Raw genomic sequence first — 18,073 nt, 5'->3', positions numbered from 1 at the left:
GTGCACACCCAGATAGAAACTTCATCGCAAATCTGTACCCCGTAACACTCTAAAACTTCCGTGGATCTGCTTTGCAACAATGCGCTTGAATGACCAATCGCGGCGTCCGCGGGAACAAATTTGGCAAATAAAGAGACCCCACACATGATGTGACTCGAAAAATGTGCTCTGAACTGTGGCATCGCGCAATGAAAATGGGCATGCTTGCATGTCGCGATTTCACAGCGCAGACCACATATTTCCAGTCAAACCTTGTGCTTGGAAGGTGTCGCCACGGGCCTATTTACCGCTTTGATCGCAGTGATTCACCTTCTCTGTGCATTGTGGAGAATCAGAGTCGCGGACACTATTTAGAGCGTTCCGGTAGCGAAACTCATGTGTTGCTGCTCTCCTCACTATCCGCGTGGCTGAACAGCCGGCGGAAAAAGCCCACAGAGTCCGTCTGCTTAGAAAATTTCACCATGACGCCAGGGTTCCGGGATAAGACATCGCCCGGAACCACCGCGGTGGCTCAGTGGCTAAAGCGTTGTGCGGCTGAGCACGATGTCGCGGGTTCGATTCCCGGTCGCGGCGGCCACTTTTATGATGGCGGCGAAAACCAAAACGCCCGCGTTTACGAGATATCGGCGCACGTTGAAGATCCCCGGGTGGTCAAAATTAATTCGGAGCCCTCCACTACGGCGCGCCTCGTCGCCTGCGTTGCGTCGGCGCGTTAAACCCCTTGCAGTCAATCAATCAAGACATCGCCCGGACATCGAGTACGTGGTGCCGCGGTTGTAAGCTGCGTGTCTCTCTGGATGCGTCCATCTGCGCTTCCGCCTAAAGCATCCACTTTCAAAGCCTCTTCGCAGACCGCGTTTTCGTACCTCCTCCCCCCTCCCCCCATCCCCTCCCCCGCCTGCATCCCCCGCAAGCAAACGAGCGCGACCAGTCCAGGGAGCTCGGACGGGGAGCCGGTGCTAAAACACATAAAGCGAAGCGAGCGACTTCACGAGCGGGTGTAAGGTTTCATTCGTGTATTTAACAACGCACCAAACCCTAAACCGCGCTGCACTCGAGACGCGCTGTTTGCACTGCCACTGCGAAGGAAAGTAAATAGCGAAGTCACTGTGTTCGCTTGTACACGGTGGTGGGCGGTTGGCAGAGGAAAGGAAACAATAGTATTAGCCTAATTAAGTTTATTGCAACGATTAAGGCCCGCCGGCCGTTACGAGGCCTTCAAGCGGATACAGGGAAAAAAAGACTTGGCGTTGAGCTACGAAGGACATGTACCCGCTCTGGCACAAGTCTCTGATTTAAAACGAGGCGCCAGCGTAGATATTGAGCACTCAAGTCGCGATTAGACTTTTTCCCGCCCCCAGGGCAAATGAAATTACATTTTTAGGCAACCCGCACTTACTTTCTTTTGATGAGTTCGTTATCTTTTTTCGTAGCAGAGCCCTGTGCAACCGCTCCCTGTTTGGCTTGCTTTTGAAATATTTATACTTCAAGGCTGACACATGCACGCTCCGACTTACGCGTTGTATACACCTGCAGAGAAGTGAGCGGGCCGGCCTCGGTTGGCGGGGTGTACGCTTGGGCTTGATCTCCACCGACCTCACGTCCTAATGCGACCGAGGTCCCGCCTGCGGTCCCCTAGGCGGGTGTTTCAAATTTTCGCTCCATCCTTTGAAGGGAGGACAAAGTAAGAGAAATTACGCTAGAGATAAAACGTAGAAAAAAAAAAGGTCCAAACAAAAGTGAGTGGTTACTGCATTGGCTGGCGTGGAAAGCATTTATCGAGACTCAAGTTGCCATATTTACAACCGGCGGGGTTCCACAGAGAGGACTGAATCCTGATTGTAGTTTTTGTAAAATGTGTTTTTTTTCTTTGACATTTAGAATCATCCGATTAAGAGTGAAACGAATGTCACCGAAACGCTTACAAATTAAAGAAATTCCATTACCCCTGCATAACTCGTGCTTCACACCGTGGCTACCAATTAATGTCTAACGCAATGGTTGAGATTTATTCCCGTTCATCTCTGAGCGTGGTTCTACGTTTTCTCTACACCAAACGCGAACGCAGCCAGAACTGCAGTCCGGGCTTCGTTCTTGCTGGCCATGCAGAGACAATAGAATAACAAGATGACATATTGAGCTTAGTTCCGCTCAAGTATTCCATGTTTTTATTTCTCCTTATCTTCAATTTCCTGTCCAAAGCGAGGTGTCTATAAGTTGGAATGGGCCGCGTAATGTATACTGAGAAACTTCTCGCTTTTCTCGAAACGATTACAGCAGCCGAACGATGTTTGTACGTACCCTCCAAAACACCCGTGTGACTTTCCTCAAAGCCTCTGTTTCGCCATGCTCCCATCACTGCAGCACTTTCCCAGGGATCAAACACTCCTTCGAGGTATTTCGTAAACGCTTTCTCGCAGTTAGGTGCAGCCCCTGACGTGGCCTCTGTCCTTATCCTTACCATGACGTTCAGTGAGGAACAGAGTTCGCTCGTCGGGTGGAAACTTACTGTGGCAGGACGTGCAGCGACGACTGACAAGAAGCGACCCAATGTCAGTGTGCAACAAGCGTAGTATTCAGTTCCACCTGAAGACAGTTTGACAGCCCGCTGTTATCATTCAGAGCTTTATTCCCTCGCTATAGATATCGGGAATTTCGAAACATTGAGCCGCCGTGCCGCCTGAAGTGGCCCGACACGAGCGTACAGTTCGAAGTCAACGAGACGTAGGCTCCCTGCCCGGTGGTGCGTCGAGGGACTCGAACAGCCAAGGATGGCGGGAAAATTTGAAACCCCCCGCCGAAGGGATCCCAGACGGGCATATACGCTCAGGCTCATCCATCTCGCCTTTCCCCCCTTTTATCTTTCAGCTCGTTTCTCGCTCGAGCCGGGCTGTGCGTCGACGCGAGGGGTCGACGCGTGGGTCAGACACGCGTGACGTCCAAAGGGAAATAAATTTAGCCTCGTGGACGCACGTGAGGCGTTTCCCCGGATTATATTTATAGATAAACAAGCGGTGCGGGTAAAGCCGCCTCGCGGAGTATTTTCGGGGGGCTCGTGATGCACTGCTTTCCACGTGATGGCGTGTTGGTGTGAAGCGCTGGCAAAACAAGCGTCGCGAAAAGCGTGCACCTTCGCTCAAGAGGCAGTGTAAACACTCTGCGCCCCGGCTGGACAGCAGTCAAAAAATGCGAGCCGTTCATGTCCGCGCGGAACAAGGCGCATCTACAGTGCAGGGAACAAAGGAGCGATTCTGCAAAGTGCCCAAACTATGAGCGATCGTTGTTCTTGATTATGCGGCCCAGTGGCCTACACGCACGGTGTCCAACTAATGCTAGGAATTGAAATATTCGTGGACTACAATAACTTGCTGTCGGACCCCGTGTATTAAGTTAACGCCGAAAAGTACCGGTAACGGCGAAATGAATAAAGAAGTACAGTAAACGCTAGTTAATTCGAACCGCAAGGGGGCGCCATCTCAGTTCCAATTAATAAAAGTTCGAACTAATGAAAGTGAACAATAAGAACAGCACGCTGCAATTGGGAGGCATGCCTACACTGGATGTTTGAAGAATCCCGTGATTGCGGCCTGCCTTCTGTCCCTAAAGCCGCACCTTTAGCTCTGACAAACTTATGTAGCGGAAAGCCTCAGCTTCGCCGCAGTGGCGAGTGCTTCGAATTAGCCGTGGCGGAGCATACTTGGGCTCGAATTAACGGGCGTCTTTATACATAGACTTCGATCATGGCTTCGCCGGACCAAATCCTTCCGTTTAAATTACCCATAAATTTGAATTATTGAAGTTTGAATTGGCGAGCTTTTACTGTACTTTCCGGTCATTTTTTTTTTTTATTCGTTTGGAAAGGCTGGTTGTAAATGCGCATTGTGGATGGATTCACTTCCCCACATCTCAAAGCTGCGGCGCTAACGAGGCACAAGCATCCGAAACGGAGTTTTGCGCATGCGAAAATTTCGCAGTGTTGTAAGAATTACCACGATCGTCGTTGTTGTTATTTGAGTAATCGTTTTTCTTCTTTTTATCGATTTCTCTGTTTGATGTGGTACTGATGAAAGCCCATGTGCAGTTTTGGTGTTATTTTACGCAGAAATGTCGGTTTGTTTTCAATAAGATCCAGTTGTTGGTTAGCGCTCATGTGTCTGGTTCTTTACATTACGTTTTTCGTTTTGCCGCGCTGTTTCTTCGCCATGTCGCAATACTAACTCGCCAAACTTTCCCTCCTGCTGCGTCGTTTTATTTCCGGGCTGAGCTAAATGAGAGAAGTGAACGGAACTGTCTTGCACGATTGTGCTTTAGAACTGCAGGATACGTACTATTCTCTAAAGATGAACGTGGCGAAGATGCTCCTGCGAGATTTATAAGCAACACCTCAGCCATGCTCGAAATAATCAATACCGTAAGACCAAATCCGCATGGAGTTATATCAGAACATATGAATGGCCGTACACATAGCTACTTTCGTCAGAAAAACCATAGTGCGCAATTACGTCATTCCTGAATTGTTCTTTTAGGGGAAGAAACCGATTCTTGAAGTTCCTCTAGCGTAAAAAAAAATTTTGTTGTTGTATAGTTGTTGTTTCTCAGCTCTTCTGGCATTACGAAGTAATTAAAAACTAAATTCAACCTTCCTTTGTCACGTGCAAGTATACCTTTTTATAAACGTCGCACGTATGACGTGGACATCCAATACGCAACGACCTTCCTATGCCTACAACATGCTTTGATAGTAGGGAGTTTTAGCTGACCGTTTTTCACGCTCCGTTCCGCTCCGATAGCAAGCGCGAGCGCCATTGCGCATGCGTAGCGTGCTTGGCCGCGAACGGCATTGGCTCCGGTTGCGCTGAGCGGGACGTCGCTACCGGAGCGGACCGTCAAAAACGGTCAGCTAAAACTCTCTAATATCTATGCGCTCCGTACTGAGAAACGCAACGTTATAATAACAATGTTTACAGTAATACTAATTTGTATAGTACAAATGTCCCAACTGGCTCTTCTTACATTCGTCCTGTTATGTTCCATATGCGGGTTTTATTTTTGGAGTTGAATAAAAGTGCTGAAGTCAAAAAAAAGAACCTTAAGGTTAAGTGGAGGTTTGAGATGACCGAAATATGAGAAAAATTTTAATTGCCAGGGGCACAATGAAAGATTTAGCGCTTCGAAGAAGCGTCCCCCCCCCCTCCCATTTTTTAACTGCAACAGAACCACAAAGGATCATTGTATAGAAAGACCCATAATGACTCCAGGTATTCCTTCAACATACAGGCATGATTAGGCATTATTTTCGAAAACGCCGAAAGATATGAACTTTTGTTTGTAAGGATCACTTAGCTCCGGACACTTATATCCAAATTCATCCTAGGAAGTAACCTGGAAGTCCTTTTCGCGTTTCCTCATCATCATCATCATCATCATCATCATCATCATCATGCTCCCTTTGTGGAAACCCATAGGGTAAAGTTGGCTTTCCTGCAGTGCGTTTTGGTGTTGCGGTCTACGGCACAAGTGAGCCATAGAAAGCTTCGCTTTAAAGGGACCCTGCAACAATTCTTCCAACTTTTTTTAAAATCTTAAGTGCTTGCAGAACGTAGTCACCCAACACACCCAGTACTTAAATTAGGGGGTCGCAAAGTACCTCAGCCAAAAATAATGCTCTATGCCCATCAGATAACTTCGAAACTCGCTCAAAAGGTTTTTCTCTCTTTCCCAGCCTTGACGTTCTTCGACGGCCCGAATTACGTCACTGAGGCCAAGTAGCGGCTGTTGGCCGGTTTTCCTTCAGTTGCAGCAATGGAGGTTTTTCGATAGCAACTTAAAAAATGAAGCCACAAAAGCAAAGAAAAAACGGAAGGCGTATCTGGTGCGACGAGCAAATCACGGAGTGCCGCTCCGTGCTGGCGATAACTGTAGCTTTCGCAGTGCTTCCAGACGCGAAGGAAATAGTGAAAGCGTTTATCCAAAGTGTTGCAGCGTCCCTTTAAAAGCCATAGGTCAGTTGGGGAGGGAAGAGTTAGCTATACGCGTGCGAATAACAATGGCGCAAATGAAACTGTCCTTGAAAGTTGAAGCCCTGGAGCCGTTGCATGGACTTGTGAACATTTTTTCACCAACTTGCTTTGTGCCGATAACTTCTCAGAAAGGGCTTCGATCGCAGTTTGGTAGTGAGCACCAATATCGTTAGCGACGGGTTTTTTCAAAAATTACGTACTCAGGTGAGATTTCATGCTATAGGAAGTAAACATCAAAATAATTTCAAAATTAGCCAGTAATACAAGGTCGTCTAGAAGAATAGTTTACGGATTCGAAAAGCCTTCGGGTTAATAGAATTTATCGAGTTAACGGCGTAGGAGTAAAGGATCAGTCGCACGATACTGGCACGTCGAGGCCCGAGCAGGGACGAGCGCTGCCAAGGAAATATTTTGAATGAAGGTGAAACCCAAAACCTTTCTCATACAAGATGGCGAGTAAGCCTAACCCCCGACGTCTAATTAGAACTATCAAGATTGTAAAACTCTCCCACGCACTCCGATTATAAATTTTGTTTTATTTTTAACTACACTGACATCTATGCCATGATTTGAAGCGCAACGAAAACACACGGACAAAGAACAGTGTAGACGAGACAGGCGCCTGTCTCGTCTAGCTGTTCTTCGTCCGTGTGTTTTTGTTGCACTTCAAATCATGGCATCTATTCACCAACTAGCCCAACAAGAAGTTCTTCACTGCCATCCATAAAGGGACACTGAAGTGATTTGTAAACATTGCGGGATTACTAGCGCAAATTGTAGTCCGGAGTCCATAGGCCATGTTTCGACCACTCTGAGCGCATTTACGCGAATTTATTTAGTAGAAAAATCAAATCGGTAATGCTGTCCTCCTTTCTGCACCCTCGCCCATTTTCTGTGGCGTTTTCATGTGACGTCAGGAGGAGATGAGCTGGAAATTGGCTGCGCTACTGCACGGCTCGCCGTCCTTCCGACAGAGTCAGTCGGCCCAGCGTTTAGTCCGCCGGCTGCCGACGGGTCGTCGCAATTCGCTCGCTCAGTTGAAACTAAGCCACAACACATTTGTGAATGGAAGAATGTGCCTTTCTTTACTTTGTTAGTTTGTGCACTGTATCAAGCTCCGAGTCCGGGTCGCTCCACACAAGCGCTGCACAAGTGCACATGCGACGCTTCGCTGACTGGTATACGCTAGTAAGAAAATCTAAGGCCACTTGAAGGCGGGAGAAGAGTCACGCACTAAGGAAATAAGATCAACTGAAACTTTTACCGTACAGCGCAAAACTAGGGAGCAGGAAGCACTTTTTTGCGCTGGGTGAAGAAGCACAGCGGTCAGCAGCACGACTACACATCTGCGAACGCTTTTACGTCTAAGAAATGCAATTGCTAGACGTGAGATATTGTGGAAGTTTGGGGGACGCTTACTACACGAGCGCTATACAACAAATAGTCACCTAAGGTCCTTGAAATGCTATAGCTAAATGAAAGGGTAAACTGGTTATACATTATACACCTTATATATCCTACCTCGGCACCGCTGGCACGTGGCCGAGTGTTTGAAGCGCTACGGTTATTGTTTTGCAAGGCGCAAGTTCGAATCCCTGAGGGTACATGCTTTTTTTTTTTTTGTAAGTTGATTTTTTCGTTTGCGGCCGATGTTTTCTACGCTGAGTTCACCATTTTTGGGCCGTGACGTTCCCTGCTCCTCGAGCGAGTTCGCAGAACGCGCACATACTGACACTGACGCGCTAGCGAGTTCTCGTTGACCCGCCGCGGTGGCTCAGGGGCTAAGGCGTTGCAATGCTGAGCACGAAGTCGCGGGTTCGATTCCCGGCCGCGGCGGCCGCTTTTCTGGTGGAGGCGAAAAGCAAAAACGCCCGTGTGTACGAGATTTCGGCGCACGTTAAAGATCCCCAGGTGGTCAAAATTAATCCGGAGTCCGTCACTACGGCGCGCCTCATCGCCTGCGTTGCGTCGGCGCGTTAAACCCCACAATCAGTCAAATCTGTTCTCGTTGGCGTGCTGTTGCCACAAGCTCCGACTACTTGCGGGCAGTGGGCACAGGCCAGAATCAGCAGACCCCTGGTCTGGTGCATACCCGCTTTTTACGATACAGGCATGAGTGAGGCAAGCTCTGAATATGAGGGAAAAGCGCATGGCATTTGAGCGTCTGCGGTGACGCGGAGGGCGTTCATCCAATGCGTAGGCCTCGGCTAGTGATTGCTACGATTCCAAGCCGTGCTGTGAAGCTTATGTTAGGCATTTTACAGCCGACAACATGGCAGAAGCGTGGTACGACGATTACTGAGATATCTAGAATGCCCATCTAACGATTCCGTCGGATGTCAAGCATGTTGTTTTACAGAACCGAAACCGAAACTTAACCGAAACCGAAACCGAAACCTTGGACATCGTCGAATCAAGGTGCATCTCCTCCTGTCATCGCAGCCTTTAGTTGGTGCGGCCGCCACAGACCACGCATGCTAGTTTTAGGGGCGAAGCTCCTAAAGCCATGGGTCTGTCCATCCCTTGTGTCTCGTGGTACGTGACCGCCGCATGCTTTCGGAGATGTCGCAAAGTGGGCCGCGTTGCACGCGCAAGAACCGGCTGCAACCGGCAGCGCAAACTCGGCACCGGGAGCGCGAGCTTGTCTGTGTTCGCCAACGGAGGCGCGAGCGCACGTGCACTGCGAGGGGGAGATCACGCAAGAGATCACGCCACGAACGCAGGCAGTCGTTCTCGGAGATCGAACGAGACGCAAGGACCTTTGCTCGTTTCCTCTCGTCTTGTTCGGGCACAAGTTCGCCCTAAATAAAAGTTCTTTCTTTACCGTTGTGTCCCATCCTACGTGACAAATTGTGGTGGAGGTGCGGGGTAGTCCTCGATGGCGCGGGGTCTTTCACCAGGTCTGGGCCTGGGAGCATTGACTCCGAAGCCGCGTAGCCCGAGTTCCCTGTAGGGACACCGACGGTACATGTGTCCTGCCTCGCCACAGTGGTAACAGAGGGGGAGTTGATCGGGCTTTTCAAATACGCACTCAGATGTATCCATATGAACCCTACCACGATCCGAGGAACGTGTATAGACTTAGTGTTTGCAAACTTCCCATTGCAGCCAGTACAAGAACCTCTCTCGCTTCATTTCACAGATCATAAAGCCGTCGTAATGAAGGGACCTTGCAATCCAGTCATGACAACGACGAAATGAAAAGAACAAACGAAGAAACGAAACAACAAACGAACAAGAACAAAATAAAAGAACAAAATAAAAGTTGATTTGTACAATGTATGCACACAGTCTCACGTCTTTCTTAATGATGTAATGGGCGAACTTTCACGGGAGAGTTACGGTTACCGATGATCTCCCCCTCTCGAGCTTCGCCCCACTTATCATCATTCATTCCGTGGATATGGCGTGATTTTTTTATTCTTTCCCGCTTTGTAAAATAATTACCGACTTATCCAACGGATAAATGATGAAAAGTGTGGTGATTTGAGCCAGTCTACGCAGTGCAAGCAAAACCGGGAGCTTGACAAATTCACTACAGTGTCCCTTTATTGGTGCCGCCCGGCGCATATATGCAAGCAAATTAATAGAGTCTGGTAATGCAGCATCTTTTCTCTCCAAGTGGAATATCGACGCATTGACCTATAGTGTCTTATACAGAACGTGTACGATTTACGCCTTAGCAATATTTTACGCACGTTAACGCAGCGCGTAAGAAAAGGTACGGACAAATCATCATATCTGTTATCGTTACATTCTCGTAGTTCATTTTCCCCTTTATGCACGGGCCGGAAAGATAAGATGGCATGTTTTCATCTTATCTCGAAGCTTTTAACGTTTAATGTAACGCCTGTCTGGCTCTCACAGGAAAATTATCTCTTCGTAAGTGCGTCACGGAATCCACATCCTCGTTACCATCACATTCACCATGATAAAAAAGCATAGGAGAATCCATATATCATCGAGGTTGACGCTTAATCGAGCGGAATCACGCCGGGCTGTCTACGTCACTTCGATTGCGCTTCATAATTTCCGAAGCCGTGAACAGGACTGAGGCTTAACTGAGAGACCGAATGAACACTTCTCAAGAGTTCAGTAGGAGAGAAAGTGAGGTGAGAGAGCTAAATGGATACCTTCTCATAGCTTTTGATGTGGAATATGGTTTCAATACAGCATTTTCAAAAAATAATAAATATTTACAATGGGATGACAGGCGCTGAGTGTATTCATACACGGGATAACACATTTTAACACTTACTTTTTTACCGAACAAAGTCAGCTAGATACAACACAAGAGAGGTACCGGACAATCATCACAAAGCTGTTCAAAAAAAAAAGGCTGAAGTTAACACCCGGCCATCCGTCAAGTCGTTCACGCTCGGCTCTCCTAGTGACACCCTTGGCCGCAGACTGTGCTAGTGAATGACGCAACTGTTTCGTTGTCGACTACCCGTGTGAGCATACTGCCGAGAATTGCCAGTGCTTATCGGGGGAACCATTGGCTGTGTACGCTTAATCTTCACTCAGCCCTGATTTACGTTACTATACGTTATCAGTTGCCCAGACCTCTCCTTCGGAGTCGCAACGTGAACGCCTTGAAGTGCTGCACATGAAAGAGCCCAAATGTGAATTGAAGGGCTCCTCAAGGAGCATCCTCCAGGAGTGCCGTTGCTTATCACAGGAATCGCCACAAGCGACGATAAGCGTTCAATGCATCGCTGGCTCAGTGGCAAAGGCGATAGTCAGCTGACCACAAGGCTGCGGCTGTTCTGCTGCTGGAGGAGAGAAACGCAAATACGGCCTGAGCGAGCTTTCTGGATACGTTAAGGATATGCGGGTGGTCTAAATTGACCATTAGCCTTACACTACGGCGTACTATACATCGTTTCTTCAGCGCCCAAAGCTTTTAATATGAGTCTTGAGCGTTGAGGGAACTAAGTGTTAGTCGCTGGAAACGTGCTTACTTTATTGACGAAACGAACATAAGCACCGCAGGCAGCGCAGCAAGCGAATTTATTGACAAAGCCTAACTTTCATCCCACTTTAACCTGCCCATGATCCGTTTAATTGTTGCCGCAGCAGAAGACAAGGCGCAGCGGCACGTTATTGGATTCAACAGATATGATTCCATCACTTATTTACTACACCGCAAAGCATTGAACGGGTCCGCATATTGTGCGAGCATGCTCGATTGTGGAGTCATTGAAATATACCGCTAACAGTCTGAAATACTGTGGAAGCCCCGAAATCCCGACGCTGCGAACGTCGACGAAACGATGTTTCACCGTGTTAACATTGACAATCTTTAATAGGTTCTATCACTCATATGTTGGTACTTAAACAGTGCACCTCCGTGGTTTTTTTTTTTTTTTGTTATCGAGCTCCTTGAAGTATCCCAGATTAAGATAGGAGTGGTGGAAGACAATTTCGCCTAGAATAACGAAGAGTCAGCGCCTTTCTCAGCGACCCGTCACAGACCTTAATCCTACTTAAAATGACCAAATCGCCCCACCTTTAGCTCGAGCGTTTGAATAACACGTTTCGTTGACTACTCGGTTCTTGTCTTACTTGCCTCGCTCATGCCTCGCCACGCCGCTCTGTCTACAGGACAGGCCGAATAGAGACGAACGTCAATACGTATTCCCTGACGTTGACAGCAGCGAGAGCGCTAAGGACAGGACGAATTGGAGTACCCACGTCCTCTCGGATCCTCGAGCCTCGCTGGTTCGGAAAGGAACCCGGTGACGTCGCGTACAAACCAGCTTCGCCAGCGTTGCACGTAACTGCGACGGGGGCCAGAGCGCACACTTTCCCTGTAATTTTTTGATGAGGCACCACACCCTCCTAGGCGCGGCGATCAAAACAAACAGGGCGCCGCCTCTTGCCCTTCAAGGCGTAAAAGCGCGCCCCATCACGCCCGAGACAAAGTATTGGAGAACGGACCAACGCCTTGGAGCACGTGTATACCTGCAGGCACTCGCCGCGCGCACGTACGCACGCGCGCCGAGGGCCTGAGCTGCAGCGGGTGTACACGGAGACCACGCACAACGCATTATCCCTTCGCCACCGGCCATCAGTGCCAGAGGTGCAATCATGCTTCCGGCCCTGTTCTCGCCCTCCACGTCGCCGAGTGGAAGACGTGCCGAAGAAGGCTTCGATCGCAATCTCTCTTTCTGGGCTTTGTGGACGGCCCGCGCTTAAGCACGAGCGATGCGGCCCAACTCGTTCAGCCTATACTAATATAACAACGCAGGTACCCCACGCGGCCTCGGCGAAACTCTACAGTGTAGTCGCACTGCGGCAAGCATAAACACTCAGTAAACACTGGTTGACCCTCCAGCCTCTTCGGCGATGCCGCCACCCCTTTGCACTTGCCCCCCGCGTTAGCTTCGTCGCTGACGGAAGCAAAAGAACGCGGTAACGAGCGCATGAAAACGTGCAGAAAGAAGCCCGAGGTGCGGCCGTAATGACGGACGGCCACCTCCTCCCTGGAACGTCTACGCCGAGAAATATAACCAAAGATGCCCTATGGGCGGAGAAAAACAATGGCCGGCTGCAGCGGCTTTTGCGAGTAACACCAGCTGGGGCAAAAATGAAGGAAGAGCAAGGGTACCAGGAGACGGGCCTCGGCTCACGCCCCCCTTTTCTCGCCGCCAGCGGCGGCGCAGAAAGAAAAGGGAGCCGCTGAGGGTTTCCTCCTCAGATGCCGCCGTGCAAAGGAATGGGCCGGTGAGTGGTTCGGCCGCTCACTTCGATTGCCGGGTTACCAACAGCAAATTACGGCCGGCTGATCACAGGCACTTCGAAGGGCCCCATGAGCGGGCGTACGCACGCAGCACTTCCCGCCGTGTTGTAAGGAGTGGGTGCCGGGCGTATGCGGGAGCCGCGGTAAATGCTATCCTCACGGGCGGCCTGCTCTACACATTGTTACGCTCATATTGTATACGATGTGCCGGGACTTCCTCGGCGCAGCAAAAGAAGATGAGCGGCAAAAGCGGATTAGCGTCGGCGCGCTGGGTTTCCAGAGACCGAACTTGGTCGAACCAGTTTGCGGTAACCAACACTTACTATGGGAAAACGCCAGATCCCGCTCCGCGCGAGTTTGTGTGCGGATGCCACCGTGCATACATGCACTTCTTTTCTGCGCCGCATCCTTAGTTTTGCACCGAAAAGCCTCCAATGCATGAGTGGCGTTACGTGGACCCCTATCAGAGGACGTATATATCTAAATAATCGAAAACAACACAGACTGTCGCAAGTATTGCAACTTTGTGATAGCCGCCTCTTTGGCAACTCTCACTGAACCGGCGATCATCGCTGCGTACGCGTGGAAGTTTTGCTTTGAGACCATAAAGCGTGAGGTTTTAGACCGCACTGAAGTTTAACCACGCTACTGACGAAAATCCGGGGACACCTAAGCACTTATTATGGGTTGTGAATGCGCGAGCATGAATGTCCAGTTGAACGCCTGTAAGCGGCTCTAGTGCTTCTGGCTGTATGTTTTGGGCACTCCAAAGGTGAAGTATAGCCGCATTTTTTGCCTCGCATTAAGTGTGGCCCTCTCTAATTGCTTTTTCGTTTTGCGAGCTGCACCCGGAAATGCGGGCATATTCCGCGTCCGAAATCGAAAACAAAATGCGCAATCAGGCAAGGATGAACCTCATTCTATTAGAGTAACAGCAGACAGAAACCACTACCAGCCCAAGACAAAACCGCCTGACGGAAAAAGCAAACAGAAAGGAGAGAAGGATGCGTATGGTTTGCCATTGGCTGTACGCGGGGCAAGGTAATTGCAAGACAAATTGAAGAAAGGGCTGTTAGATGGCTGAGAGAAAGGGTCTGCAAGGGCTATAGAGTCCAAAGGACTGTGCTACGAGCCCATAGTGGCGATTTCTTTTTTTTTTTTTTTTTTCTGTCACAGCGCGAGCCCACACGAACGGATTGGAGAGATGCGGGGTCTGTGCTTGTGTTCCGACGGTTCGTTGCCTCATTTGCGCGACCCTCTTCACCGCCCCGCCCCTCTCTCCGGAAAGGTGCTGCCGGAGGTGCTGCGTGCTTTATTCCCGCCGCGCCGGTACACGTCTCTTGTGCACACACGGGCGAGTAAGCGTACGCGCGTGTTCCGGTGCATGCATAATGCGCGTAGAGAGCCGTCCGGAGTGCGACGAGCGCTTCGCTTCATTAGCGCACATGGCGCGAACACTTGGTATACGCGAGCTTAGCCTGTTGGGTCGCCGCGAGAGGGAAGAAATGCGATTACGCGCGCTTTGTTGTTGCTGCCGGTGTTGTTCATTTGCGCTTTTAATAATCAAGGCCGTCGGTTTCTATGCGACGCGAGGGAGGCGAGGAAGGGATGAGATTGGTGAAGGAGAGACGAAAGCGGAGCACCGAGGTGCCCGGATGCAGGTCCGCAAGCGCAACGGTGGAGAGCAAAAGGCGCACAAACAAGTAAGCGAAAATTGAGATTCGCACTTCCGCGTCTGACAGGTCCGAGGCTCTGCTGAGGCACCGACGCGGGGTTGTAATCGATCTTAAAAGCGACAGCTTGTTTTGGCGAACTGCCGAACGTTTCCAGTGTGTGTGTGCGTGAAGGAGTGCGTGCGCGCGCCGTTCGTCCCCTCAAATGATTTGCCGCGAAATTCAACGGCTTGCTTGCGTTCATGCGCACTATGCGCCTTCGGAAGTAAAAGGAGGAGGAAAAGAAGGAGGGGTCAGGCAGTATTTTTCAGATAAACTTCGTTCTCAGGCCTGCCTCTAAGGGTTCTGACGTCACTTTCTCCAGGCCAATCCCACCACGGTATCAAGCAGCTCTAGATATTCCGCCTATTGCTGCGGCTGCAACTGGTCGCGCTGCGATTCAGCGTGGATACACCCGCTCATGCAATCGTTTATAACTGTTGTGGTGCGGTGATGTTAAACAGCGGAGCTGTTTAAGCTTAAGTTAAGTCCGTGCGGATCGTTAACAGAAAGCTATTATCATCGCCGAAGAAGAGAGTGGCAAATGCTAGGCCATGAAATGCGAGGGAAAGCGGTGAGGAGGTAAGGAGCCCACGAGCAGGTGTTGGGAGTGCGCGACTGAAGAAAAAAATGGGGTTAGGGAGGTTACGGGAATCGAACCCGGGACCTTTACGCCGTGAAACCGGCAACCTAACGACTGGGCAACGCCGCCTGTATAAACATTGCCTAACGCGTGAGCGAAAAATGGCCAAACAGCCACTCTCCTGTTGCTCTCTCCTACCCTTCCCCGCTCCGCAGCCTTCCAGCGTGCTTTCGTGTCCGCCAGCCAGCGCCGCTTCTCGGAAACTATGCAAAATAGTGGAAAGTTTGTTTAGCGTTCCCGAGGCGGCGCTCCTACGCCTTCTTGTTTTTCACCATGCCTGTCTGTCTTGGTCTGTCACTGATAAAACTTCCTTTGTCACGAAGCAAAATCCCTTGCGCCGCCGCAGGCTGATGCCGGCTTTGCGCGCTTATCTACTCGGATCACAGGCCCTGAAATTTTCTGAGTGGGGCATCCCACCTCTATCCTCTCCACATTTAGGTATTGTTTTGACCCCGATGTTGGCACTCCGCATCCGTACGCACTTCTAAAATTGAGGACTGTACTGTAGAAGCGCCCGGACAGCGTGGCGGGATCCCAGCTGCTTATCCTTTTGTTTCCTATAATTTTCTGAAGTTTACAAGCACGTGATATTATTGGAAAGTAATCGTAGAAGTGAGCGCCTGAACAAAAAACGTGCACGCAAGTTTTTCTTCTCTAAATACTCCAGAAAGAAAAATATCAGTAAAATAATGGCTGCCTCAGCAGAAAATATCGTTTTTCTGTTAGCTATATGTCTACCCGACGATCAGTATGTTCTTACACTATTTCGGTCCGCCTCCGTCTTTATTTTTGGAAAAATGCAGCAAGTATGAAGCGAGCGACACGTTGAACGAGATCCCCCAGAGCGCCACAGAACTAGCGCCCCGTCGCGGCTAAGATGTAAGCAAAACGGCCCTTGAAGCTTAACAGGCAAGCTGACAGACACACGTCGTAGAAGTGGGTGCAGCGTTCACGACTCGCGAGCAGTGACGTAAGGCGAGATGTCCGCCGGCACGCGCCACATAGCGGATCAGTGCCTGAAGTAAGCGTCCCTACCCTTCCCATTGAAAAGCGCGCGACGCGTCAGGCAATGTTAATACAGGCGGCGTTGGACTGGGTCACCCCTAAGCCGGCGAGGGGCGCGGGGCGACCCAGAACAATAACATGCATGTGCAGGCAACTGGGAAAAAAACTCCCGGGCCATGTCCACTAACGTGAAACCTAGGGAAGGGCGAAGCATGCATTGTAAAAGTGTATTCAGAAATTGCAAGCCTCTCTCTTACCCCCCGGCGCGCGCTGATTGGGCGCCGGAGAAGCGCCGGTGGGAGGAGCAATCGCTCGCTCGCTGATACGGTGGCGCCGTCTCTTGTGTTGAACCGGATTTAAGCAATTATATGAGGTACAGAATGGCCGTAAGTTGTCTTCGTGTCACACGCCGGAGCATGCTAAGTATGCTAACAAGTAACGCGAGGCGTCACAAAACGGGTGAGCCGGTGGGTTCTTTTAGTACTCGTTTTTTTCTGCATGGAAATGAAACGTTGTAGCGCATGGCGTTATAAAACTAGTTTCCTGGTGTTTTAGTACCGTGACTATATGAGACGACAGAAGACGCCGACAGCCCGAGCTCCTAAGGGGTTTCGTCCTTGAAAATTCCTTTCTATCCACGGACATGGCACATGGGAAACATTTTTTAAAAATTACCCGTGAAGAAAACAGACAAGCTGAACGCTGCAAGCTTTGTTGCGAAACTATACAAGCTGCGATTGGCGTTACATCTAATTTGATTCGGCCCCAAAAATGAAAGCATGGACGTGAGTACACGCCCCATCGAGACCCCCACACGAAGGTCGCGAATACTCTACGCACAGTGTATACACTCTAGCTCGCGCACGGTGCAGTACCTGACGCACGTAAATAAGCTTTGCGACAAGGAAGACATTGGATACCTGCGCACAGGCAAACACAGAAAGTTCTCACCCCATCCATGCTTGCCAGACGCGCGCTTGACATGCGTGAGTGGTGACTACCAATGCGGCCCAGTCAAAGGCAGGACAAGGTGCTCGAGCGGTGTACTGTTCCAACTAATAAAGGCAGATTCGAAGGTTCTGTTCCCCGTTAACAAAATGGTAATCACCCGTGGCCTACCCACAGGCCTGCGAACGTGAATTAAGGTCATCATCACCATCAGAGCTCCTTAACGCGGGCTTTATTGTATGGCGTTCAGCATACCCACATGGCACGTTCAAGCCAGAGATTTCAAGCTTCTCTTGAAAATGGTGCTTAGTGATAATCCACTCAAGATGCATATTCAAGGGCTAGGACGTATAAGCTTGAAGTGCAAATCACGTTTTAAGCGGTGTGCAACTTTGGCGGTGTCGCGTGCTAACGGCACACCCACCGGGACGTTCGTTTTCCACCGCTTCACGCTATAGAAGACTTCGCGCTATGGAACGCCTCAAGCTTCAAAGAAAACTGAAGCCTCCGGAGTTTTCTTTCGCATACTTAAACAATTAATGAACCCTAGAGATATAAGCGTCACCTAAAATCTTTTGAGTGAGTTTGTAAGTGTACAGCAGTGATATTTGGATATACGCCATTTTGCAACTACCTAATTCAAGGACTGGGCGCGCTTATTTACCATGTTTCTGAAAGCACCTTAAAAGTTAAAAACAGAAAGTATAAAAAAGTGTTACATTGGCCCTTTAAATAGTCCAGGGGGTTTGTAGCTTTGACGCTTTAGAAAGAGTGCTCGTTGATTTATCGAAACACAAATTCTGGAAGTTTCGCGAGCAAGCAGATCATTTTGGGGCGTAATTTGTGTGAAGTAGCAAGTGGCCGAGCGTCGCACATGCTTCGATAGCAACGGACTGATCTCAACGCCGCTGACTGCGCTCGAGACAGGCGGGCAACTAATACGCCCCTCCGGAGTCAACTCTCGCGCCGTTTCAGTTCCGCCCCGCGTCCTGTCGGTGGG

At 49.8% G+C, this 18,073-nt stretch overlaps 1 protein-coding gene across 1 annotated transcript in view; it reads right to left on the bottom strand.

Annotated features, from left to right (window-relative positions):
* Positions 1–18,073, bottom strand: part of LOC144139907 (bone morphogenetic protein 1-like) — a 678,031-nt gene that overhangs the window by 432,255 nt on the left and 227,703 nt on the right. The window lies entirely within an intron of this gene.

This window comes from Haemaphysalis longicornis, unplaced genomic scaffold, assembly GCF_048455015.1.
Source record: "Haemaphysalis longicornis isolate Haplotype H1 unplaced genomic scaffold, Haemaphysalis longicornis Haplotype H1 scaffold_1, whole genome shotgun sequence".
Classification (NCBI taxonomy): domain Eukaryota; kingdom Metazoa; phylum Arthropoda; class Arachnida; order Ixodida; family Ixodidae; genus Haemaphysalis; species Haemaphysalis longicornis.
This window is presented reverse-complemented; position numbering and strand designations above follow the sequence as displayed.